Below are 26610 nucleotides of genomic sequence, written 5' to 3' on the forward strand. Positions count from 1 at the left end.
ATTCTTGATCCAAGTCTTCACTTTCCGTCTTTTTTGTGTTACTTTCCCAGCATCTCTCACTTTTTTTGTCACCTAAGGGTGAACTGTCTCTATGAGGCGCTAAAGGGTCCTAAACTTATAATTACCATTTAGCTGAACTTTAGTAGGTTGGACTCATGGGGGAGAGGGACGTACACAAATAGTTATAGTTCAAGGCAGTGTGTATTAAGCACTTTAAGAGAGGTAGACAGTCTTTGGGGAGGACAGAGGAAGGAAAGATAAATTCTGGCAGAGGGTGAAAGGAAGGCTTGATGGAACAGGTGGCCTTTAAGCTGGATCTGGAAGGATGGGTAGGATTTCAACAGGCAGATGTCAGGGTGGGGGAGGAGAAAGGAGCAATATGAGCAAAGAAAAATACAATACATGTTCAGAGAATGTCGAGTGGAGTGGGGTAACTGGCTCACAGAGCACATGACGGGAGACGGAAGAGATGTGTTTAAAGTTACATGATGACGGGAGTTTCCATTTTATTTGGCGAACAATGGTCTGTGAGCAGGAACGTGTCATAATTACATCAGTATTTTAGGAATACTTAGCTAAAGATACCATATTATAGATGCATTTCATTGTGTCATACTGTCCTTTTCATTTGAAATAAAATTCACACAGAACAACATCGGAGCCCCAGGGCCGTGTGTGGTGTCTGATCCCGGCCTGTTCTTACAACTTAAAAGTGTCACTGCTACTTACATACTACGCTCTAAGCACCATTGCCTGTAGAATTTCCTGGAAAACACTGGTCCTGCTCTTTCCTGGCCCAGAGATTGTGTACTTGTTCTTCCCCAGCCTCCCTGTCACTGGCTTCTTTTAAACTCACATTTCCTCAAAGGACATTTCCCTGCCCACCCAATGAAAAGCAACACTCATGCTGTTTTCTACATAGAAACTAAGGAAATTATTTATTTGTTTAGTTTTCACTCTCTGCCACTGTAAATGAGGGCATAGCTCATATAATCACGGTTCAGAGCTTGGCAGAGTGACGAACACATATAAGAAACTCAAAAAATATTTGTTGAATACATAAATTGAATGGAGTAAAACTCATGTTATTAGAAAACTGGAAAGATGTTCCATTGCTGAGAGATACACCCCAGTAAGTTATTCAGCATCTGACTATGGAGGTTTGTATCGAGAACCCTGGAACATTCTGGTTCAAGTGGGTAGACTGTCTTACAACTTTGACATTCCTTTCTTATGTTAGTTGATGCATTGTTTCTAAGTGGAATTTCCTCTCAGGACATTTGTTCCTTCTTCCCCACATCTCCCACCTCCAACATTTTCTGGCCATTATTTCAGCTAAGTGCTAGGCTTGGTAATTTTCCTAATGATCTGGAAATGGATTGCTCTTTTGCAGATGGCTGTGGATTGAGTTGCCCAATACCTGGTCATAAGTCATGACTTGCTGAAAAGAGAGGGAGGGTTTTGAAGTGGAAGGAGCCTTTGGAGGTCATCCAGCAGCTTTTGAAACAGCTCCAGCAGCCAGACTAGTAGGCCTACTACCTTCCCTGGCAATCTGGTTTCCTGATTTACTACGAAGCATGGAGCTGTTTATGATGCTTTTGATAGAAAATAAATGACTCTTAATTCTATCGTATGATGAAGTTCATATTTGAAATGTTTGAATAGGTTTTTCAGACCATGGTTCCACAATTGGCTATAAAATTTTACAGTCTTGTTCCAAGGATATAAAAATCTGTGACTGGAGTCTCTACTCCAGGCTAAAACTGGAAGAATTATAAAGGCTGAGGCTACAGCTGAGAGACACTCTTTTCTGGCTTTTGAACCAAAAATACATTGAACTAAAGAGCTCATGTATAAAGATAGGTATGTTTAATTTGAGACTGCTTCTAAAATTGTTTCACCTGGAAGGTGAATAAAATAATACTAATTGATACATCCCATGACTTCTAGAGTTAAATGAAATTAGGACTGGAAGACACAGTTCATGCCTCAGCAAAGTTCGTGTAGAGATCGTCTTTTAACTGTTTCTATTGTGCCAGTAGACACAATGAGATACCCAAAGTGGCCATTTGGGTATTTTTGGGGAAGTTCTACTTTTGTTTATTATACTGAACTTCATCCATAGATCCATAACCTCATAAAACTCATTCTCCTTACTTTAAAGTTAGAATAACCCAAGGAACACATTTAAATGAATTATCCAGGGTTGGGCAGAACGTCAGCGCCCATGGTTCCAAAAGGATGTTGAAAGTTTGTATTTCCTGTACCATTCAAGCAGCTTCTCAGATACCTAACTATCATTTATCTGACATCTTTGAATACAGTCAAGAACTGGAAACCAAGCCAGAGTGACCTCTGAATAACTAAAACAGACGGTGCAACGTCCGTGCACAAAATCTCACACCTTTTTCCAGAAGACTGTCCTCCATATCTCCTATCCTCCCCACAAGCTTGTGTACTTTTATGTCATGCTTAATTTTAATCAGCTTAGTTATTTAGTTTGCCGTTGCTATAAAGCAAATTCACCATGGTAAGAGTAAGGAGTGAGGAACAGCATGACAGGACAGAAAAGCATAGTGTTTTCATGTGATTCAGCACAGGCACACCGATGAGAAATGTCTCAACCTCATAAGGATGACACACTTAATTGTGAAGCCTTTACAATAGTAGCTGGCACAGCGCAAACATGCTATATAGATGTTCATTAAATAAACAGAAATGTTTGTATCTCAATAAAAAAACGAGGGCTTGGAGGAGGACATTTGATGTTCTCTAGGATGACACTGACTTTATGATTTTAGTACACTATGTATAATAGGGCAGGAAAATAAATACCACTTTTTTTTAACTACTTCCCTAAGAACAAATGTTCAAACTTAAAAAAAAAAATTAGCAGTTAAAACATTCCTTTTTATTTTCAAAATTCACTTAGGTGGAAATTCAACATTTGATGTCACTGGACAAACAGGGTTTACGGAAGTCTTTCTGTTCTTGATTTATTTCTTGATTTAATGCTTAACATGGAGACTCTAAAAATTCTGAAATGTGATAGAAACTACTTCCTAGGGACAGGACAGTATTTGAAGTCAATTTGTCATGTGAAAGAAAGCTCAGGGCAGCGTGGGAAGAGGTTCTGCATCCAGCTCTGGCCTCAACAGTGACCATGAACCTAAAACACAACTCTGCATACAATTATATACTTAGGCGCCTCCAAAATGTCGTCGACTTTGGGCCCTCTCCTGCTCTTCATTGAAGAGACAAACACTGTCAAGGCATGAGTTCATCACTGTCCTTTATGCATTGTTGTTTTGGGAAAAACATTTGCTCCCCCAGCCCATGCACCGCTGTGAGGCTTGGCACTTTGCCTGAAAAGTTTTCTTCCTGCCCCTCTGCTCCCTGAGGAAATTTAGGGGATTCTTCAAGGCCCAGCTCAAATGTCACCTCCTCTGGGAAGTTTTCCCTCCTCTTGCGCTCCTCATGCACCCATGGAAAGGGTAAGAGTCTTCTTTGCGGTCCACCATCAATGGGCTCCAATCTCTCCCATGACGCATATCTTGGTGTCCTCTGCAGGGAAGCAGCAAAGTATGGTGGCTATGAACTCAGGCTTGGAACCCGAATACACTGAGGCTTGAACACTGTTTCCACCAGTTACATGTGAGAAGGCTTTGACATGTTCACCTTGCTGAGTCTCAGTATCCCAATTTGAAAACCCAGCCTGGTTACACTACTTAGTTCATAGGATTAGGTGAAGATTAAATGAGATAATGGACAAAAATTAATCAGCATTGTGTATGTCATATGGAAAGTTCTCAGTAAATGTTGGTTAGCATTGTTACTATTACTAACATAAGTTATCTATGTCTCTTTTTTCACTAGACTGTGAATGTCGTCCTTGAATCCTTAACAGTGCCTAGTCTAGACCTGGCACACAGTAGGTTCTCAATGCTTGTAAATAAATATATGTGATTGTTCTCAGTGTCAGTTACATGGCATATGTGATATGCAAAGCACTGTGTTATCATAAAGAGATTATACTACCTTAGAGACCAGACCACTCTTTCTTCATGCCCTTGTTTGCCCTGCAATGGCCCAGCCTCTGTCTGTTATCCAAGTGTAATTATTAATCGCACCCTCTTTCCACTCTGAAAAGCATTCTGGTTTGGACAATAAATTTCATGGCCGTCTTAGTTTTGAGAGGAGTTTCATCAGCTTTCTTCCCAGAAGTTACGTTCTCCCCTCGGCAAGGCACACGCCACATTTGGCATTACGGGAGCAGTTCATCAGTTGCTGTGTGGGGTTGAAGTCTTTCATACAGAGGAAACGTTCAGTAAATCACTAATCAATGGGTGAAAATCGGGTCATTCTTTATTCTCTCATTTTCTTGAAATACAATGGGGAAAAATATTGGATATGAGTCTAAGGGGATAGAAAAAAATTGAACTGAGCAACTTTAGAATGATAGGTGAGATACCTACATGGGTAGAACATTGGAGAATTTAATAACAAATCCAAAACAAGCTATAAAGGCAAGACTGAAGCAAAACACCAAGTTATAACTATATATGCTCTTTGGCCTCATGTGTACTTATAAATAATATTTTCAGGAAATCCTACAGTGAAATTGAAAGAATAAATTTATTCAAAGTCTTCTTCCTCTTCCTCTTTCGTCTCCTCCTCCTCATCATCTTTCTTCTTCTTTCCCTTCTCCTTCCCCTTCCTCTTCTTCCTCTTCATTCTCTTACTCCTCTTCTTTTTCTTCTTCTAGGCCTTACCCCCACCCCCAGCGCACCTGTACACCAGCCTTGCTAACCCAAGGCTCTTTGGGTCAATCCTCAAATAGCCCAGCAGTATTTTTCTTTCCAAGTCATATTCCAAATTATGGAATGGAAGGTGTTATTCCCTATTAAGGGAATTTCAGGCCCAGAAAACCCCTTGGGGAGGCAATCTGGGGATGAGGATTGCGTCCTAGAACACGCCTGGAGGCAACATATTGAGTGGATGGAAAACATGGGCTTTGGAGTCAGGCCGAGTTGGGTCTGAATTCAGGCTCCTCATTACTGGCAGTGTGGCTTTAGGTCTTCATTTGTATGAAAGGAATAATAAGACCTGACTCGAAGTTGCTTTAAAAATTCAATATGATTGCGTTTGTAAAACACCTAATAACACGCTCAGGTCACAGTCTAGCATGAAGATTCTGAGTTAAGAGTTTTGGAGGTAGATAGACAAAGGGCCTAACTTTTTGCTCAAGGGGAAATAACTTGACTCTCAGCCTTCTAGAGAGCAGAGATAGCAGTGTTCTTCTCAAGACAGTTATTAAGGCTTAAATGCACGTAAAAGATTTACTCCAGTACTTAGAATGTAGTAAGTCCTAAATAAGGGGCAGCTACTGTAACACAGTAGTCTCTCCTTATCCGTGGTTTGGCTCTCTGCAGTTTTAGTTATCTGTAGTCAACCACACTCTGAAACTATTACAGAGAAAATTTTAGAAACAAACAATTCATAGGTTTTTCAATTGCATGCCATTTTAAGCAGCGTGATGAAATCTTGCACCACCCAGTGCATCCCACCTGGGATGCGGATCATCCCTTTGTCCAGCATTCCATACTGTACAGGACAGGACAACATGGTAACTTGAGAGAGAGAGAGGCCATAGTCACCTAGCTTTTATTACAGTATGTTGTTATAATTATTCTATTACTAGTTATTGTTAATCTCTTAACTGTGCTTAATTTATAAATTCAACTTTATCATCATAGGTATGTATGTATAGGAAAACACAGTATATATAGGGCTTCAGGCATCTCCTTGGGGTCTTGCATTGTATCCCTCATGGATAATGGGGGAATACCTTAACAGTTCTAATTAGGTCGCGCTACTATGGCATGGGCGCAATAAATGATAGACATTATTTTTGTTGTCATCATTATTATTGCATCATTGGCATTCCTGAATTCATGTGGAAGATGGAAATCCTCCTTCTGTATTTCCCGGAAAAGAAAACCTAGCCAGACTGTCATGTGTCTTTTGGAGCAAAAATTAATATAAGACCCAGTCTTATATTACATTATATAAGACCTGGTATTATATATTATATTATATTATATTATATCATATTATATTATATAGATTCGGTATTATATTATATTACATTATTATATTATATTATTATATTATATTATATTATATTATATTATATTATATTATATTATATTATATAAGACCAGGTCTTATTTTACTTATTTACTATACTTATTATACTTATAGTAAAATAGTAAAATAAGACCCGGTCTTATATTAATTTTTGCTCCAAAAGACACATTGGTCCAGCAAGGTCTTATTTTTGGGGAAACATGGTTGTTTAAACTAAGGTAGACTCCTCAATCTAATCAATCATTTTTTATAACATTTATTCTGTAGAGAAAATTTTAGTCGATATTTGAGTGATCCATTATATTTTTCCAGGGGGAAGCTAAGGAAATGCAAAACTGTAACCATGTAACTTTTTCTGTCCCCAATTACTACTTACAAAAGGTCATTTGTGTGCCCACCTGATATTAACATGGGGACTGAATCTATTTTTAATACCCGCTCAGGCTGTGGAGAATAGTTTAGATCACTCTAGGTAAGCCTCTGTTATGAAACAGGATTCTAGTTCAGCTGCCTCTAGTCACGTAGATGTACCCAAACTTATGTTCTGATAGAAAAACAAACATTTGGTTATCTCCTTGTGCGTACTTGGGGGAGAAGACAAAAAAAAAAGAAAAAAGAAAAGTATCTGACCTTTTGGTATTCACTTTCTTCATCTTGCATCTGGCTGGTGCACAAGTAAATAAAGGCTGGAAATTACAAGCCTGCTCTACTGTTCTTCCTCATGAACTAAAATCCAGCCAACGGCAGATATGAAACCAGAAGCAAAATAGTATTACTATTCTACTGAGGCACATTACCTTCCTCAGATCCTGTTTTTCCCAAAGAACTACACCTGAATGTGACTTGCTTGGAATCCAGTAATCCTTTTTTATGATATGGTTACGATCCTTTCAGGAAAAGCCAGGAATGAGACCACTGTCTCTGGTGTGCCGCAAAAGCCAGAAGCCAGAGTGTTCAGAGGGCAGAGTTCTGAAGGAGAGTCCTGAGCCACAGGCGAGCAAACCAGCTGGATATTTTAGATGCCACAAACAGGTATGCATTTACTCATACCTCAAGGAACTAGGAAAAAGTTGCACAGCTGATTTATTGCAGTGTCACAACGCCCCTCCCCCCAAAAAAAAAGAAAAAAGAAAGAAACTGCTAAACAGATGATGTGTGAAAGTTGTAAACTGCTGAGTATAACAAGCATATCATCTCTTCCAGTACAATGTGTGCCTAAGAATCCCTTCTAACCAAAACCAGTGATTCATGCTGCCATCGTTGCCAGTCCCACTTAACTTTGCTCAAAGGTCTCCCTTGCTATTCAATGTGGCTGTTCTTTGTTCAGTGCTTGTTTCTCTTAGTGGACTGGGAGCTGCTGGAGGGCAGGACCATATCTGAGTCTTTTTTTAGGTTTCCTAGTGCCTGGCACGTTGTAAACACTCAATAAATATCGGTTGAATATGTATAAATCAAAACTCTGACAACATAGAGCTAAAGTTCTAAGCTGATGGCCAATTTATTAACGTTATTTGTGACTTTCTTATAACAATTACAGATCCATACTTACAAATTCACATGCTCTAAGTTATTAATTTTTTTCATGTGTCCCCAAAACATTTGCAATGCACCTACCCTATGCCAGAGGGGTTTACACAGATGGAAAAAAAATATTTTCTCCTCTTTTAGTGAGATTATTGAGTCTGTGTAATTAACCATAGTCTATATATTCAGAAGCCACCCTAATAAATATTTTTGGGTTTATTTGATAGTTCTGGCTGTCATTTGAAACAGAAAATCAGTTAAACACCACAGCAGTTAATATTGACTAAACAGCTCCAAACCTCAATTGGCCAATGTTTTAACCATATGGAGACAATTTGAATTTTACTGCCATTAAGAAACAACAGGAATATCTAATGCAAGAATTAGGAATGCATATCAATTTTCACAGTGCAGTTTGGTAATTATGAGAGTACACTTTCTTGTTGTCAGTAGAGGGGCTTTCTGGTAGTCAAACTATTGTACTAGTGTGGTGAGTCTAAAGAGTGCACTGGCCTCTCTGCCTTTGATCTTTTGAGTTTCTGAAGTTGTGGGATTTTGCATGCTACACTGATAATCTGGGAAAATGTACAATCACTATAAAAGGAATTTTTTCTATTAGTCCAAGAATAATCGTTTATAGCAAAACCACCTGACAGAAACATGTGGGTGCATATTACCCTTATGAAGACCAAAGATATTTTTACAACTGAGGATTATTTTCTTCCCTTTGTACAAATCCATATGGTGCCTATTCAGATATCAGTCATCGGCAATGCTATCTCATTCAACCCCAAAAAACAGAATTTACAATTTTTGCTCCAAATTTGGATGAAAAGAACTTTTGATTAAGAGTTAGTTGTTTTATCTCCCACAGCCCAATTACTCAAAGTCAATGGCATGTAAACTCAACTTAAGTAGGATGACGAACATAAATAGCCCCGGAATATGGCTTTTCTATGTCGGATATGCCCTGCTTGAGCTCTGTCCTGCTCCCTGCTGCTTTCTCTCCTGGAGTCAAATGTCTGTGGGACTCTGCAAGGGACAATATTTCCCCCACAACAGTCCATCTGTCGCTGATCCTCATAGTTGTCTGGGAGCACCGTGGATAAGGACTTCTGTACCTCATTCACTCATTCATTCATTCATTCATTCATTCATTCATTGGATAGAGAATACATGAGGGAGCTGCCTTCTATTTATTGGGGACTCTGTCCCAGATGTATGTCTGGTTGTGTGTATGTCTGGTTCCAGAAATGAAAGGTGAGTGTAGGCATTGGAGCACTGGGCTCACAGGACCTGGCCGAGGCACAGCAGGATGTTTTCTCCCAGAGTGGCCTTCCTCTGACAAACAGAAGGGGGAAGTTCTGGATAGACTCTGACACAAACTCCCTTCTCTCCCTGAATCCTGTCCAGAGAATGTATTTGTTAGTGAAAGTAATTCTAAGCATGACCAAATAAACCAGTCCAATGGGGCGGTTGGACTAGTGAAGATGCCAGTGCTGGGGATGGGAAACACCTGATGACAAATATGACAAAGAAGATCCATCCTTGATCCAAAGAGGGAAAGGAAAAGTCATTGCTATTTCTTCAATGAGACAAAATGCCCCATAGCACTTGGCACCCAGGGAAGGAGAATCAAAGGCTGCTTTACTATTCCTCCTACTTTATTCCATTTTCCATTTATTCATCACTTGAGCTGAAGGCATTGCTGGTCTTCTATAATGTTTGGAACTATTTCAATGGGCTCCAACCTTGGAGAGTTCAAATTCTGAAATAATTTAGTACTGCGGACAGCAGGAAAAAGAATTCATCCAAATTAAACAATAACAACAACAAACTCAACTGCATTTATACAAAATCATTCTACTGTCGGCAAAGCAAAATGACTTCTCCCCCACTTTGGCTGCACCTTGCACCTTTGTGAAATCTGTCTTACAACACTTTATGTACTGTTGACTCAGCCTAATGTGGGGCAGCTCAATGTGGGGCGCGGTGTAGTAGAAAGAGGAACAGACAGGGAACTACGAAACCTGGGTCCTAGTTCTAGTTCTACAACAAACTTAGCTTGCAGTCTAAAAATACACACAACTTTCTGGGCTATCATTTCCTTCTATGTCAAACGAGATTAAGTAAGTTGTTTCTTTATAACTCTAAAATTCTATGAGATATAAGGCATTAAATATTTAACAGGTGACATGGGGTGGAGAAAACAGAAAGGAAATTATGAAAAGAGGCACACTGTGCGATCAGGCCTTCCTGGAGCATGGAGAGTTCTTCATTGGGCATAACATCTCACTCTCGCAACTCCAATGGCACCTTATTTGTCCACGTCTTTACTAATTCTACCCAGTTTTTGCCTTGTGTTCTTATTGATGAATGCATGACTTGTCTTCCCCAATAGCTATAAACTCCTTGAAAATACAGTCCATCTTTTGATATTCTGCCATTTTCCAGATCTAGCTCCATAAATAATTGTTGAATGAATCAATGATTCTGTGAAGAGTGTTTACCCCTTCTTCCAAATAATTATTATTTTCAACTTTATTTAAAAAATAAAGACCCAAACACCTTAATTTATGTCAGTTCACAAAATTAGATTTGAACTCCCAATTCTGAAGTATACTCAGCAATAAACTTTTCTTTTACCAAACATTCACAGATACCCATTCTGAAGACCCGTGCTTGTTTGCCCCAATCCACTAATTTGAAAAGCCTGCAAAAAAATTAGTAATAGTTGTATTTTAGTGCCTGGGTTAAAAGCATTAGCTCATGTAATTCTTAAAATAATACCATATAATTTTAGATGAAGATTATTGATAATAAGTAATATTCCCACACAGATAGAAGTGGAGCCAGGTTAATCTGACTCCAAAGCTCATGCTCCAAATTTAGGGCACACCCCTCTGTGTTTGATGACCCACCCAACACAATCCACCTGGACCCTTATCTCTGGGAGTCCCTAGTCTGAAACCTAAATCGAGGCAACCTAATGCGAGGCAACAGGGCCAAAATTATTGAAGGAAAAAGCAGTGTTTCAGAACTTTGTTATACTAGAAAGATGGAGAATTTTATTTGGAGTTCTTAAGCCCCTGGTTTAATGCTTATTTAGCAACTTAATGGCTGTGTGAAGTTAGGAAATTTACTGAAGCTCAATGAGCCGCTATTCTTTGTTGGTAAAATGTGGACAAGAGCACTTACCTCAAGAAGCTGTTATGCACATTCAACAAGATATTAGATGTTCGAATATCTCAAATGCATAGTCAGTGCACAATGCATCCTTCCTTGTCCCCTTCCAACTCTCCCTTCTAGCATAAGCACTGCCTTCCAGAACCAGAACAGGTTCCATAATCATAGCAGAGTGAAAGACACACTTGTAAGAACACTTGGCATCCTCTAATAAGAACTTCTCTCCTCCTCAGCTTAAGCCCTAAATAAAATACTTTACCTCCCTAGAAATTACGAGAGCCTGCCAAGGTCCCAGCAATCCTGAAAGCTATTTGCTGTCAACACTTGCATTGAGTTGAATAGGAAAGAGGTTGCTCGTTTTACCATTAACAGGATTCATTGTGAGGTTCTCATTTGGGTGCTCAGTGGCCAAGGATTTAACAGTGTGACATAGGATTAATGTTCTCCCTGAGCCCATCCTGCAAAGATACTTACATAGAGTAAAATCAGAAGGATTATTTCTCATATTTTCTTCCTTCATTTATTTTTAAAATGGGGCCACTGGTTCTGCAACAGTAATGACCTCTACAGGGGCATTCATTCATTTGCCAAAACATCAAGCATCTTGTACCAGAGACATAAAGATGAAAATAATCATGGCTGCTTCATTATCTCACGGGATAGCAGAGGAAAAAAGAACATGAAAAGAGAATTCCAATGCAGCAGGGAACTATGATTAGTAAGCCCAAGAAGATCTGCTCAGACTCTTCAGGGAACCAACCAGACTCATTGTCAACTCTGGCCCTGAGCCATCCAATGCACACACCCAACAAGTAATTACTGATTGATGTTTGAGACCATCCCAGTTACAAGCACAGAGATAAGTGGCAAGAGGTATGCCCTCAGGAACTCTTCCCTCCTTACAGAAGCCAGTTGGCTCAAACTCTCATATTGTCAAGTTGAGGAAAGAGATGGACTTTTCCTCATCTCTTTGTCTTGACCCTGTAAAGCCTCAGTGTTAGCTGGCAGCATCAAGGCCCAGCTCCATATCTGACATACGACTCCCCTCAAGTAATTCCATCCAGCACACACACCGCCACCCCCACCAGCACAAGCTTCCTTGGCTCACAGGGTGAGAAATTTTCTTTGGGGCAACTTCAGGGGATAGAAAGGTCACCATCTAATAAGCCAAATCTACCGCCCTATCGAGTGGGTTTTTGGGTTTTTTCCCCCCTCCATCAGCCCTTTTGGGCCTCATGAAGCCTAAGATCTCATTCTCAGAGTAATGTTTCCAAATTCAGAAATAAATAATATTACATAAGAAACTATATTTTATATATTTACATATATAAATTACATAAAAATCTGTATATAGAAATGTATCAATATGTTTGAAAACAAAAGTGTGTTATAGATTTCTATGCTCTTCTTTATGAGAAGCAGGTATAGTAACCACCATAATTTTGAAGTGGTGACACATGTAAGTGATATTTTGAGACTGTAATGTGGTAATGAAAACAGCTCTGATTTCTATTGGTGACAAAACCACAGTTCTGCTAATACTACGGTGATTCGTTGCTCACACTCATAACTAAAGATAATGTGAAATTTCAGTTCCAAAGTCATCAAAATAAGGACGCAATTTTTTTTTTCCCATCCACATTGACAGATTCCCCTAAATTCTCATAGATTCCCCCAAGGGAAAGAACTCTCAGTACAGAGACTTTTTTTAAAAAAAAAAATCTTCCTTCTGCAACCACAGAGAGCAAATTAGTCTTCTTGAGCTCTCCTGCTTCTCCTAAATTAAGTCTTCCAATCGTCAAAATGAATCTTTGGTAACCTTATCACTTTTCTCTGCATGAGCGAGAGTTTGTCAATTCCTAAATTAAAGTTCTGTGTCCAGAAAGTTGGTGAGTATTCCAGTATATTATGACCAATCCATGTAACCCCAGAGGAATGAAGGATAAATTTGAAGGAACACTTTGGTATCTGTAATAGTGAAGTTTTCTTTCACTTGGGGGAAAAAAATCGGTCAAAATGGTTGATTTAGAATTTTAAACTCAAAGAAGTAACTCTTTTAAAAAAGAAAGTTCACTGATTTTTTTTTTTAAATGACAGTTGGGTTTTCTTACTGAAATAATCATTTTAAACAGGGATGTGTAACACAAGGCAAAAGAAAAACATTTTTCCAGGACAAATGACTGAGCTTTCATTTGTTTAGGTTATGCAAGATGTGTGCCTTTCAGCAGATAAGCTTTTTGAAGACTGTGCCTTTTCAGCAGAATAAACAGAAGTCTCTGATCCTAGCTCTAAATTAGATGTAGTTGGATCTCAACAGTTAATTAAGCACCAATTCTGCACTGGGAAACAAAAAATATAAATAAAAAAGAAATGAACTCTCTCCTAGTGGGAACTGAAAATTTACTGCAAGATGTAAACAGGGCAGCCGGTTTGCTCAATGGTTAGGGCACAGTGCTCATAACACCAAGGTCACCGGTTCGATTCCCTCATGGGCCAGTGGGAAACAATGGCTTGAGCTTGGAGCTGAGCTGCCGATGGGCGGCTGGTTGGTCAGTGGTTAGAGCACTGTGCTCATAACATCAAGGTTGCCAGTTCGATTCCCACATGGGCCAGTGAGCTGCACCCTCCGCAACTAGATTGAAAACAACAACTTGACGTGGAGCTGATGGGTCCTGGAAAAACACACTGTTCCCCAATATCCCCCCGCAAAAAAAGATATAAACATATTACAAAAATAATTACACAAGGAAGACTAAAACCCTACTATACTGGAAGAGGAGAAATACCTGAAATGATAAAAATAAAAGATTTGAGCTATTATAATAACTTATATTGTCAAATGGTGTTGTCAACAAGGCAAAAATAATATCTTAAGAGTTTCAGAACATCCTATATTGTAATAATTAGCAAAACCCATTACAATTACTAGATTATTCTTGGTCTTTCCCATTAGTTTTGAGCTCATCAATATGATACCCTATAACCTTGCTCAGCATCTTGCACATAGTATTTTCTCAATACATATTTATAAATAAGTGAATGAAGGCACAACATTCTATGGGAAACGTAGAAGAGGTGGCCTTGAAATCCAGTTCTGCAACTTACTTGGCTGTGTGATTTTTTTGTAAGCTCTTAGTCTCTCTAAGCCTCTGTTATCTCTAAAATGGGATAATAATAACAATTTAGTATTAGGATTTTTGTACAATTACATGATACCTACACAATGCTTAGCAAATGGTCATCCTTCAAGCACCATTAGCTATTGTCCCAGAAGGAAGCACGCAGTACTGATGTTTAGGGCTGGAAAGAAACACAATGATTTCCTTCCGCCTTCTCATTGTAAAGATTGCTCTCCAGAGATTGTACGCTTTCCCTACGGTCATACTTTAGGTGTGAAAAACAGAAACAGTTGCAAACCCAGGTCTCCTGACTTTCTTAGGTTAATGAGTTTTCATAACCAGATAGCCCTCTTCTAGGTCAAAGGAATCTTAATACCTTTTGACCCTCTGAAACAAAGTGATTATTCTTTGCTTCCTCTAAAGTTTACGTTCTCTGAGTTCACAGAAGTGACATAGATATCTTAAGTACTTATTCCATACTGTTTATCAACTTGAAGTCTTGGATATGTATGTCTGAAGCTACACTTATACACCAAATATTTCGTAAGGAATAATGAAGGGGGTGGGTGTCTTGCAGGCTAGAAGATGTGGCCCCGAGACATGAGTACATCCTTAGAAGCGGGGTTAATATCGACACAGATCTATTTTTCTGCCAAGTAGTAAGCTTGAGGGTGAGTATTTTTCATCTGTTTATACACTATCAAGTGAGACATCCCTATGGATATGAAGCTAAATCAAGCAATAATCAATCAAGATAATTTCCATATAATTTCAATGATTTAGTGACAAATTACGGCTATAGAAAGATGTTTGCTGTTTTTATTTTTGCATGTGTAACTGGCTTATACAGGAATCAAATGCAACAATGTATGTGGAAATATAATAATATAAAGAACCATACAAGTAATATTAACCATGACATATTACTATCGTTGCTGCTGCTCTTGTTATACAAAGAAACTCAATGGATATCTGTTGAATGCATGCTTGTATGAACCAAGTGCTATCAAATGTTATGGTTATAAGCAAGTCTCTTAATCAAAAAAACTTGAGGAAGATAAACTCCCAGGGTTGTGGTGAAGATTAAATTAGATAATATGCATGCATGTGTCTAGTATAATCTGCCACATGTTAAGCATTCAGCAAATGTTAATGAGTCTTAATTTGTAATATAATTAAGGGAAAATTAAGGATCGCTTGAAAATTTGATGAAATTTAGATTCCTAGCAAAAGCAGTTGGCAGGGAAATCCCATTAAAGAGCTGCTTGATTTTTATTAACTATAATATCACATATCTAACAACTTTCCCCAAATGCTACTATAATTTGAAAATATAATGCATTATGCAGGGTTCATGTTATAATTGCATAAAAGCAGAACAAGGTGGCTAGCTTTCCACAGATGATAAGATTAGCTTCCTCCCAGCCTTTAGAGTCACAGTTATAGAGCCAGGTTGAATAATATTTTTAATGCAGACAATGTTTGTACTAGACAAAGTCAACTAAGCATTTCACACGAGCTAGTCAAGTGTTCCCTTGCTCAACGCCTTCTCTTTTTTTTTCCATTCTCTTTTTTTTTTTCCCTCTCCCACTGTTTAAACAAAGTATAGGAGAAAATGATTTTAGCTCAGAACTGCTACTAATCCACAACATGAAAATCATGTTTGGGAATATTTGTTTTCTTGGCATCATGTCTTTCAAAAACTCTCCTTCAAGAGAATTTTTCCATAAGTCATATATTTCCTTTGTTTCTAATTCCTTTGCATTCATAATTCAGAAATGTTTCCTTAATGTAACATACCCTCAAGTGTGTCTTCTTATAACGGTTATTGTATTTGCTAAAATACTATGATCTTATCCTGCTTTGCATCTCAAACAGGTAAGTGCCTTCCCAGAGATTTCCCCATCAGTAATGAGATTTCTTTAATGGAAAGTAATCTAGAAAAGGGGGATGGAACCTGGAGTTTATCTGACTGAAAGGAACTGGGAAGTGCTACACTAAAACTGAAAATCAGCACTGGAGATTGTTGGCCTTAGACTTTGGGTGATAAATCTTACCATCTGCACCCAACCCCAGCCTTTAGGATTTATTTCTCCCTCTTATTTGCTAATACCCTACTATTACAGCATTGTGTTTGGTTCCATCGTGACCCTGGATGAATCTTCCCCTTTCATCTAAGCTTGCCCAACATCAGGGCATTACGTAGCTCCAGATAGTAAGTGGAGTGCAGCAGAGGCTAGTTTGGCTGAGAATGGGGAACATACACAACAACCTCCCTTTTCTCCCAGACACCAAGGAATCTTTACTTTGTCCTTGAAAAAAACCTTTGCTTTTATTCAAGGACACCACCTCTCCTAGCAGAGTACATTGGTACCAGAGAAAAGTCGCCATCAGAGGGTCTTCGGCCTCATTCATGCACACACGCTCCTAAGCCCTTGGTGGATAGCCTCCTGCGCCTTCCAGAACCCAGAGCCCCCCAAGCCCTCAGAATCACTCTTTCTTGACACACCTGTCATGATTTTCCCCTCCCAATGTGCTATCCCCAGACCAATGTCCCTTCTGCCTTATCGTCTCTCAGGAGTAACAGCTTTTTCACCCGGAATGCTTTTACTCTGGACCTCTCAGACATTGATTTAAAGCCCAGCTCTGAGCGTTCTCCTAGGGTCCTCATGTTTAGCAGCGAGTTGTGTGGCATTTGAATCAAAGGTGGCAAAGAGACGAGGGCGTTCTGAAGGTGACATCGCCAACCTAGCTAAGTTAGGACGAATCATGCAGAAATGATGACGACCGGCTACAGGCAACCCCAGTGAAGAGTGATCATTTCTTTCTTCTATGCACATTGATGGTTTGTCTTTAGAATATGATGTTCTGCGATGGTACCAACACTTCATTAGCCAAAAAAGGTTGGATGAGGTTTAGTATAGACTAGATTTGACCACCTCTGAGCTTCTAAGAGGTAGATGTATAATTCTTATTTTTTAGCACGTCTTAGATTCTGCATATCACTAAAAGAAGCTATTCCAGATCTTCTGTTTTGAAACCAAATTTGCTACGATTCCGGAGGTACTCTTGATTGTCAGTGTACAACACGTCTCCCCGTGGCCCTGAACTTGAGTTTGAGACATGGTCCAAATGAAGACTGGGTCTATTGATAAAGCAGCTCACAAACACTTTCCCTGGAGAACCAGCTCAAGAAACCCCATTCTTTCTTTTCCTCTTTTCTCTGAATTCTGCTTCCCTTTTTCCCACTGAGAGAGTAAAGATAATGACTGCTTGAGTCACTTCAAAGGATGAAGCTCATTAAAAGAAAGGGTAATTGAGTTCTCTGCTAAATATCCCGCTTTTCTTATTTTGCCAGGCAGCGTCAAGTCTGGAGGCAAAAATAAAAACAAACCTTTCTGAATGGTATATCCCTTAATAAGACTCCAGCTTCTGCTTCCACAGGGAGGAAAGTGCATAAAGTTAGGGAGCCATTTTTTAGCCCTTTGGAGATTAGCCTCTCCCCCTGGTCAAGAGGACACATCACTTTTCAGAGTCTGCTTGCTGCCCTCTCCTGGCCTATATGTACAGGAGTGTTCACAGCACATGTATTTATGTCCATCCCACACCTGAGTGAGGCACATGTGTATGTATGAGAATATGTTTAAAATATGCAGGAAGTCTCACCAAAAGTTTATACTTGCAGCTTATTTGAGAATATAAACTCATTATTACTTTGGCTCCTGGATTTATAGTTAAGGATGCCAATCTTTATACCATCTTACTCCATACCCTTGCCGCTTCGCCCTCTCACTGTGTATCCTCGTACTCTGTCATGGCTCTGGGATTCTGCTCTGCAAATCTGTGCTTCTTCCTGGGCTGAGCAATCAGACATCTTCCCAACTAGAAGTGGTGGCAATGGAAAATAATTTAGATGAATGGTCTAAGGACCATATTTTAGCTTGACGTGTGATCAACATTAATTGTACACATTATTAGGTCAGCGTGTCCAATTTACAGAAAATAAAACCAGAACTCTGTGGTAGAAAGAGAAATAGCTAAGCCAACATAGAAGTAGATGGCACCAGAGGCCTAAAATAATTGCATACTTTCCCCTTCAAAACAATGTGTCTCATTTATTGGTCCTTTGTGTGACTTGTTTCAAGCCCAATACTCAGCACATTTCCCTTGGTTGAAATAATTTGTTACATGGAAGGAGAACTGACTCTGGGTGGTAAACACATAATGCAATATATAGATGATGTATTATAGAAATATACACTTGAAACCTATATAGTTTTGTTGACCATTGTCACCCCAATAAATTTCAATTAAAAAAAAGGAAATAATTTGTTACTTTTCTCCTAACTACTTAAATGTCCCTGGTACAGAGAAAATGCCTGCAACTTGGTTTGCTGGCTGTAGCAACACTGGAGTGAGTCTAATCTGGTCTAATCTGTTGTGTGCCTGGGCCTCAGCAGCCTCTCAATGTTTGTCCTTGACTCAGGCTGCTAGGTCCTTTCCATATCAATAAGAACCCTGCGCCCAGACGCAGAGTCTAATTCCATTCCTTTGCTTTAGAAGAAGAGGGCTGAGGAAGAGGTGTTTACTTTAAAGAGATTTAAAGGCATACACCTTGTCCAAACTTTACAAAACTTATAACTTAAGGGTATCTAAAGCTGTGGCTGGCTGCACTGAGATCCACAGGAATTTGTACCCTGCTCAACGAAGAATGATAGCACAAAACAACGAATAATCAAAGCATTGTTTATATTCATCTTTGAAAAGCCATCAGTGTCTCTTTGTCCATACGAAGTCTATATATTCAGTCTCTCATCCACTCAGTTGGGATCATCGTGCCCAGCATTGATTTAGACTTTGAATGGTAAGAGGGAAATGGGTCTTGATTTATTTCAGATATTATATTTATTGAAGATTCACAAATGTTCACAGTGATGCAAAACTACCCTTTCAACTACAAATAGAATTTAGTTGGGTCAATTCATTTGTATCTATTTCACTAGGTAAATTCTTTATAATCAAGATGCTTGTGATGTAAAAAGAGAATAAACTATCCATCTATAGAATCAAAATGCTCTCTCCTAAGTATAATATTTACTTTCCATGTCTATTTTTGGGCACGATTTCAAAAACACCTTGTTAAATCATTCAAATCTGGGAATGGGCAAAAATATGGACAGTATTCCTGACTCCATAGTATAGCTAAGCATACATTTTCTTTAATGACAAAAGAACACGTTCATCGGATTAAAAACGGGGCAATGTACATTCTCCACTGTGATATGGAACACAAATACCTTTCTTACAGATTCTTTATCTTCCATGGTCAGGCACATGTCTTGGGATAAGCTCTGCCCTGTAAACCAGGCACGACTGAATGCGGAATTGATTGTGAGTTATCAGTGGATGGTTTGGTTATGATCGCCTAAGAATCCACTTAGAGGAGTGCCCCTGCACCTGCTGCAGTGTCATGCTCTCATTGAACTAGAGCCCCAGTCTGTGTACGTTCTTCACTGCAGGCGAAGCTCTTTTTTATAGGGAATCAGAGCAGTTACACACCAGTATGCGAGGACTGTCCAGAGCAAGACTAACCTCCTAACTGAGCCTTCATTCAGTCCCCTCTGGCTTTTCTAAGGGAAAGACTGAACTCATTAAGCAATGTTAATCTAATCACAAGTAATCAACAAGAAAAAGAGTTTTCTACCCATCTTCAAAATTCAAAATTAAACATAGTAAAAATAAAACTCATGGCTCAAAATAAAAGAAATTAAGAAAGGAAAAGAAAGAAACAGCCAGAAGTCTGCCAATTTTAGGATCAAGTAAAATCAAACCAAAAATTGACATTTCCTTACAAGTATATTTGTGACAGGGTTCCAATTCATACATTTTCAATGTAGTGATACATGAGGTCTTGAAACTCATCCTGCCTGCGGGTGCAGAATTACAAATATATTTTCAGACCCTAAGGCAATGTAAAAATAAATCAGGTACACGAGAAGAGTCCCTTACAATTACATCTTAAAATATCTCCCTTCTTTCTTTTTCTCCTCCAACCACAGCCTAATGCTACAGTGGTCTTTCACTCAAGAACTTAGTCCACCTTGGCTATATGCTTTAAAAATCACAACCATGCCCAAGACCACTGTGGTTCCTGTTCCTCTGAGGAAGATATTCACCTGGTAGGTAGGTGGGAAATGTTCAAACACTGCTTTCTAACCATCAGATAGATGGTGTTTGACTTGCTATAGTTCAGAACTACAGTGGATATCACCAAGAGGTCTAAATGGGCAGCGTGACAACTTGCAGGTAGTGAGGTTATTTCAAAAAAAGAGAGATCATGGTCAAGTTTGAAGGTCCTTGCTTTACACCCACGGGTAAGTCAATAGGTGAATAAACCTTGTGGCCCCAAAGCACACGCAAACAGCTTAAATTATCTACGGGTGAAACAGGCGAGACATTCACTCAGCGCTTTCTGTACGGACGGACCCGCCATGGAACAATGTCAATTACTTTTAAGTGTCTTGTGAAGGTTGAAATCAGAAACCGTGTCTGTGTCAGATTAGTCGTGGCAAGCTCATACCTGCAATGACGTGATGGAAGCCTCCTCCTCGGGTCCCTTCTCTCTTTCTCTCCCTCTCCCTCTCCTTCTCTGAGTTACACACTCCGCAGCAGCCGGACTCCAGCAGACGCGCATAAGCGCCGCGCGCTGGAGTGTGCAGCCCCGGGGCGGTCGGCCCGCCGCGCTCGCAGATGGGGAAGGAGCCGGAGACTTCGCTCTGACTCGTCTCTCGGCGCTGCATGGGGATATTATCACAGTCTGGGATTTCTATTGGCTCTGAACACCAAACAAATCACACCAGCCACCCCCCCTTCTACGTTTCACTCAGCGCTTGTTTCTCATCTAACCCACAAACATTGCAGCCACACACACTTCAGTCGCTTGCGATGTTTCTCTTTTCCTCCTTCCAGTCTGTGGATTTACAACCTTGTGGTCAGCTGTAACATTTTTTTTAGCAGACTTCCAATCCAAACCTTCTTGTTTATGTAGAGAAATTCTCCATCCCCTAAATCCGCAAAAACCCTCATTCGCCTCAGATCTTCTTCCTTCTTTTGTTGATGGGTTTGCAATGTGAAGAATGTACAAAGCATGTGTGATACGTGCACATTCTCTCTCTCTCATTCTCTCTCTCTCTCTCTCTCTCTCTCTCTCTCTCTCTCTCTCTCTCTCTCTCTCTCTCTCTGTCTCTCTCTGTCTCTCTGTCTCTGTCTCTGTCTCTGTCTCTCTCTCTCTCTCTCTCTCTCTCTCCAGTCTCCTTTTGTTTTGAATAACTGAGGCCAGTGAAATTAAAAGCAAGCTGAGCCTTACAACCTAAGTGAGAGCTCAACTAATAAAATCTTGAATGAATTCAGTGGAAAACACTCATTGCCTGAGTTTGTTTTCTGTTCCAAATAGCGCTTTGGTCATCATTATCCTTATTTTTGTTTATTGAATGCAGAGGTCTCTAATGCAAATCAGACTCTGCAGCATCCAGAGAACAATGACGCCAGACCAATTCTTGTGCTGCGTGGGCTCGGTGTATTATATCAGGAGGCTCCAGTGACGCCTGCATGCTTCCTCTTTTTATTATTTTTTGGTCTTCTCCCCACTGATAGTCTCAAAACTGAGACGCTCTTGGTGTGATTCACTAGCCAAGGAAGACTGATAAAGTTTCCTGGATTAAAATTTTTAATCTGTATGTGTCAATAGAGATAAAACTTTGGCCCCTCAGCAGAGAAATAGCCCAAGAAAATCCTCCTGAGATCTTACAAAGTTGGCTGGGAAAATTAAGAATAAAATTAAGTTTCGCTGTGTTTTATAAAACAGCTCCTCCTTCAGCCTTTCCCCCAAAATCATTTTCACCAGTGCCTATGGAAATTTTAATGACAGTTATTCTTGACAAGAAGCCATTGCTTCTGAAATCAGTGAGCTCTATTTTGATTTTTCACTTGAAAAATTTCCCCCCAATATTATCCCTTTCTGTATACTACTTAGTATTGGATATTCTGGTTCCAGCCCAACTCATTCTGTATTTTATTGCAAAATCACAATAGGAAACAATAATTACTTTTCGAAATTTATTATCACCAAACAGAGTACCTGCTTGCTTTTCTTACTTGGGCACAGTCCAGGAATTCCGAAATGAAACCTATTTTCAGAATGGGCCAACCTGAAATCAACTGAAATTGACAAAAGAAATCCAAAACAAAACCACATTTGGCTGTTGGTTTCTGCCAACCACAATCCAACTTCAAATAGCATATCCTTATTACTTTAACAACTCCAACCCATTCCCTTTCTTTAGGTAGGCAGTTAAAAAAATAACACGGTCATAAATCCTTGAATGTGTAGAGTGCATTTCCTCTAAAGGTCTCAACAGTCTGAGAAAGAAAGGAGACACAGATTTTCCAGGTGGAGAAACAGAGTTGGAGAATGATAATGTGACTTGCCTTAGGTTATGAAGGTAGACAGCAAACAGAGCTGGGAGGTTGGATGACTGTTTTCCTTCTTATCTTTTTGAGATTAGTAGTTCATTCCGTATGAACTACTCAAGTCAAAGGATAGTAAAGTGTTAATATAGCAGATTCTGGTTCCTGCCTGCCTTTGCACAGAAGAGCTAACAATTCATGAAATCATCTGACCAATTGATAAATATTCATTTTACACATTATTCCAGGGCAGATTATAATATGTTCCATTAAGTAATAATTGCCAGTAATTTGTACTTCCTTAGAATTGCCTTTCTAGAAAAAAAGAAGTGACTGAGGAAAACAAACAGGTAGTCATATTTTCTGCTTATTTGGGGGGCTCATTATAACTCTTTATATCCCTGGAAATACTGAAAATAAAATCATGGATAACTTAAAGTCACAGATAAATCTTAAACTTCATTCTAGGTAATAATTCAACTCTCTCCTTCAGGTAACAAAGAGCAAAACTGGAAGATTAAGAGGACACCTCATACCCAATCAGTTGTGTGATTAGGAGAAAACAAATCATTAGAATTTATTCTTCTACATTTATCCTTTTGATCATCTTGCTACTTTTTAAAGATTTTTTTCAAAGACATATCTCAACTGCTGCAGTTCAGATAGCCCTTTACAAACGATACAGGCAGCGGTAATAAGAAAGCTGTTCCATCTCAGCATGCACAATAGTGGACCAACGTGCAAATCAATGGCAGAATAATCCTGTTTTATGTCCCACTCATTCAGCCAAATCAGTATCATCAGGTTTAGTTTAGTGTGGCACATTTTACAGGAAACATTCACAAATGGGTATGTATCCAGAGGAGTTGATAAGACAGTAATTCTGGATATTATAATTTATAAGAGATGATGGAGAGAATTGGGCAGTTTGTCTTGGGGAAGGGACTTGAGGTGAAGATTGTAACACTTTTCAAATAATTCATGTGGAAGAAGAAATATGTTTACCATCCATATATGCTTCAAATGTATTGTCATTTTCTTACTTGAATCTTTAAACAACACTATGAGGGATATAAGGTAAGGGTTATCAGCCTAATCTTATCAAGTTTGTATAGCAAAATTACATGATTTAGTTATGGTTATGGTGCTGAAGGATGGGAAAAACTTGAAATGAATGCCAAACCCAGTGCTCTTCTGGGGAGATGTTAAAGGAGGAGGACAAAACTCAGGGTAGGGGAGGACTTCTCGTAATTCGAGCATTCGAGCAATTGAAAACACATTCTGGCAAATTGATGATTTCCCAGTCACTGAAATGGTCAAGAAAAGGGCTCACAACGTTCTAAAGGGATTATTAAAGCATTGCTAAAAGGCCAGACTAGATGGCTCAAGGTTTATTCCAGTTGGACAGCATCTTTGATGTTATTATAGATCTTTAAAATATTGCAAAAGAATTTGTAATTTCATTCAATGATTTCCATGATATGTTTATTAAATAAAAAAAATGTTATGGATGTAACCTAAGTATATTTCTGGACTAAAGATGATTATAGATGGTCATTTTACCTTATTTTGACACACACACACACACACACACACACACGTTCTATGGTGAATAGGTATTGTTTGTAATACGGAAAACCTTTTCAAAATATAGAAGAATAAAAAGGTGAGAATTATTTTTCTGCTATTCAAAGTTATCAGAAGTCCACAAAACCAGTATATTGAAGGTTAATTGCATTTCTAGTGTTATAAGCATCACATTCTTGATCTTTTCTATACCTATTTATTTATTTTCTTTACAACTTAGGCTAATGCCATTATAATGCTGATTTTTTTTTTTTCCTGGTTATCTCCAGATTTATCTCAATGGCTTTCTTTTAACCTATCAACTTATTGATAAATCCATAAATGCTTGTTTAGTCTTATTGTAGCTATAATAATTTTCCTTAGATTATCATAGCAGTTTAAATTTTAAATTATTAAAATGATTTTGATACATGAAAACTTACAATTTCAATTTAAATATATATTATTCCATCAGATAAAAATCTTTCTTTTATACAAAGCCAGACATTCTGTTTATTAATGCTGTGTACTTACATCAAAATCTCCAAATGAAATATGTATTGATGATTCACTGATATATATGAATCTATACTCGTACCATCCACAAATTTCTACTGTTTACATGTGTAGAATAGCATTTATCTCTCTTGTGTCACAATATCCCTGTTCAAAGTGCATAACAGTGATTTATAAGAGTTTTAAAACAAAAAATATAGCCCTTACTGTGTTGCAGAATAAACTCTTTGGGCATGAGAGTGCCATCTGTCATGTTTGTGTCATGCCAGTGGAGCAGAGAGCATAACCCACAGAGGCGCTTGGGAAATTAATAGGAAAGAGGATGACCACATATTCAGCTGAAGTCCTTTATTTTCCCTTAAGACCCAGGGATCAGGTGGCTGTGGGTTTTTTTGATTCATTAGTTCATGCTTGTTAGATGTCAGCAAGGCCCCTGCCCTGTACTCTGGTTCTGAGATGTGGATGGGAAGAGGTGAAGAGGGCAGAATCAGAATGAAACGAAGATAGAGCCACCTTTGACCTAAATGTGCTTATGATATAGGAGGCAGTGAATATAGAAGATGGTTCAAATAAGATTTAGTAATGACAAATATAGCTGAGCTAATGGCCAGGACGGTCCCACTATGGTGCCTGCCCCTCCCACAGCTCTTTCTCTGACCTGCTAAGGAAGCAGACATAAAGAGTTCCATAGATGGGTGTAGATGTGTCATAGTCCTCTGCCCCATGGTTACAAATATCAGACTAGACTGGGCTCAAGGGCAGCCAATCTAGCCCCCATGCAGAAATGATAGTGGTTGGCTGTTATTTAGATTTCCTCTTCTGAGGCTCTTGAACTAGATTGATCCATCTATCTATCTATCTATCTATCTATCTATCTATCTATCTATCTATCTATCTATCTATCATCTGTCTTACAGTTGGCAGTTAATAGCAATGGCATAAGATTAAAGAGTCAGAAATTCAGAGAACAAAGAATACCCTAGTTATGGTCATGCTTAGAAAGATCATCCATGAAGTTCTAATGCAAGACACGATGAGACCCAGCTGCTCAAAGTTTCTTAGCTTCCATGGCCTCTACTTATTTTTCTCTTATTTCTATGTGCATCCTTAAACTTAAGTCTCCCAAGGCTTGAGGTGAATTGTATGAATTTCTCTTCCTTGAAAAGGAGACTGAATGAGGAAAAGTGGAATATGGGAGCATTTCCCATAATATGAGAAGTTAGAAGCTGAAACTCAGGCTGAGTTTTAGATGATGGATATTATTGCCCTGTCGTTTGGTGCATGGACTTTGAAATCAACACTGGGTTTGAATCCGGAATCATTTACTGTTTGGGTAATTCTGCTTTTCTTATTGGGTTTCAGTTTTCATATATATATATATATATATATATATATATATATATATATACACATATATATGAAATATATATTTATTTCATATATATATATATATACACATATATATGAAATATATATAAATATATATATATACACACATATATATGAAATATATATACATATATACATATCTACATACATATAATATATATACATATATATATACATATATAAGACCAGGTCTAATATAATACAATATATTATAATATAATATAATATAATATCTGGTCTTATATTAATTTTTGCTCCAAAAGATTCATTAGAATTGATTGTCCAGCTAGGTCTTATTTTGGGGGAAATATAGTAAATACACACAAACACACACATACACACACAGTGTGCCAAAAGATGTATACACATTTTAAGATAACATCTCTTAAAATGTGTATACACATTTTTGGCATCCCCAGTGTGTGTGTGTGTGTGTGTGTGTGTGTGTGTGTGTGTGTGTGTGTGTGTATACATATATGTATGTATATGTATATGTCTGTATGTATGTGTGTATGTGTGTACCTACAATCTAGAGTTCTAGGAGTATTAAATTAGATTTTTCTTCACAGGAATTATCCAGGCACTGGTCCAGGGGAAATACTTAATACGTATCTTGAATAAGATAAGGAATCCAAGCTCAATAGAGTAGGAATTTTATATGTATCTCAACAGGAAAGCAGGGCCTGTTGAAGTT

General features: G+C 38.6%; 1 protein-coding gene across 2 annotated transcripts in view; it reads right to left on the bottom strand.

The window, feature by feature from the left end:
- The window catches only part of GREM2 (gremlin 2, DAN family BMP antagonist), a 107347-nt gene extending 86268 nt beyond the window's left edge, over positions 1-21079 (bottom strand). The window contains exon 1 of one of the 2 annotated variants that reach the window (XM_074316784.1): positions 20560-21079. The gene's annotated coding sequence lies outside the window, so the exon portion shown is untranslated. The remainder of the gene's footprint in view (positions 1-20559) is intronic. The other variant, XM_019746849.2, reaches the window with a different exon arrangement.
- Between the last annotated feature and the right edge of the window lie 5531 nt (positions 21080-26610).

Source organism: Rhinolophus sinicus, linkage group LG12 (genome assembly GCF_036562045.2).
Source record: "Rhinolophus sinicus isolate RSC01 linkage group LG12, ASM3656204v1, whole genome shotgun sequence".
NCBI classification, from domain to species: domain Eukaryota; kingdom Metazoa; phylum Chordata; class Mammalia; order Chiroptera; family Rhinolophidae; genus Rhinolophus; species Rhinolophus sinicus.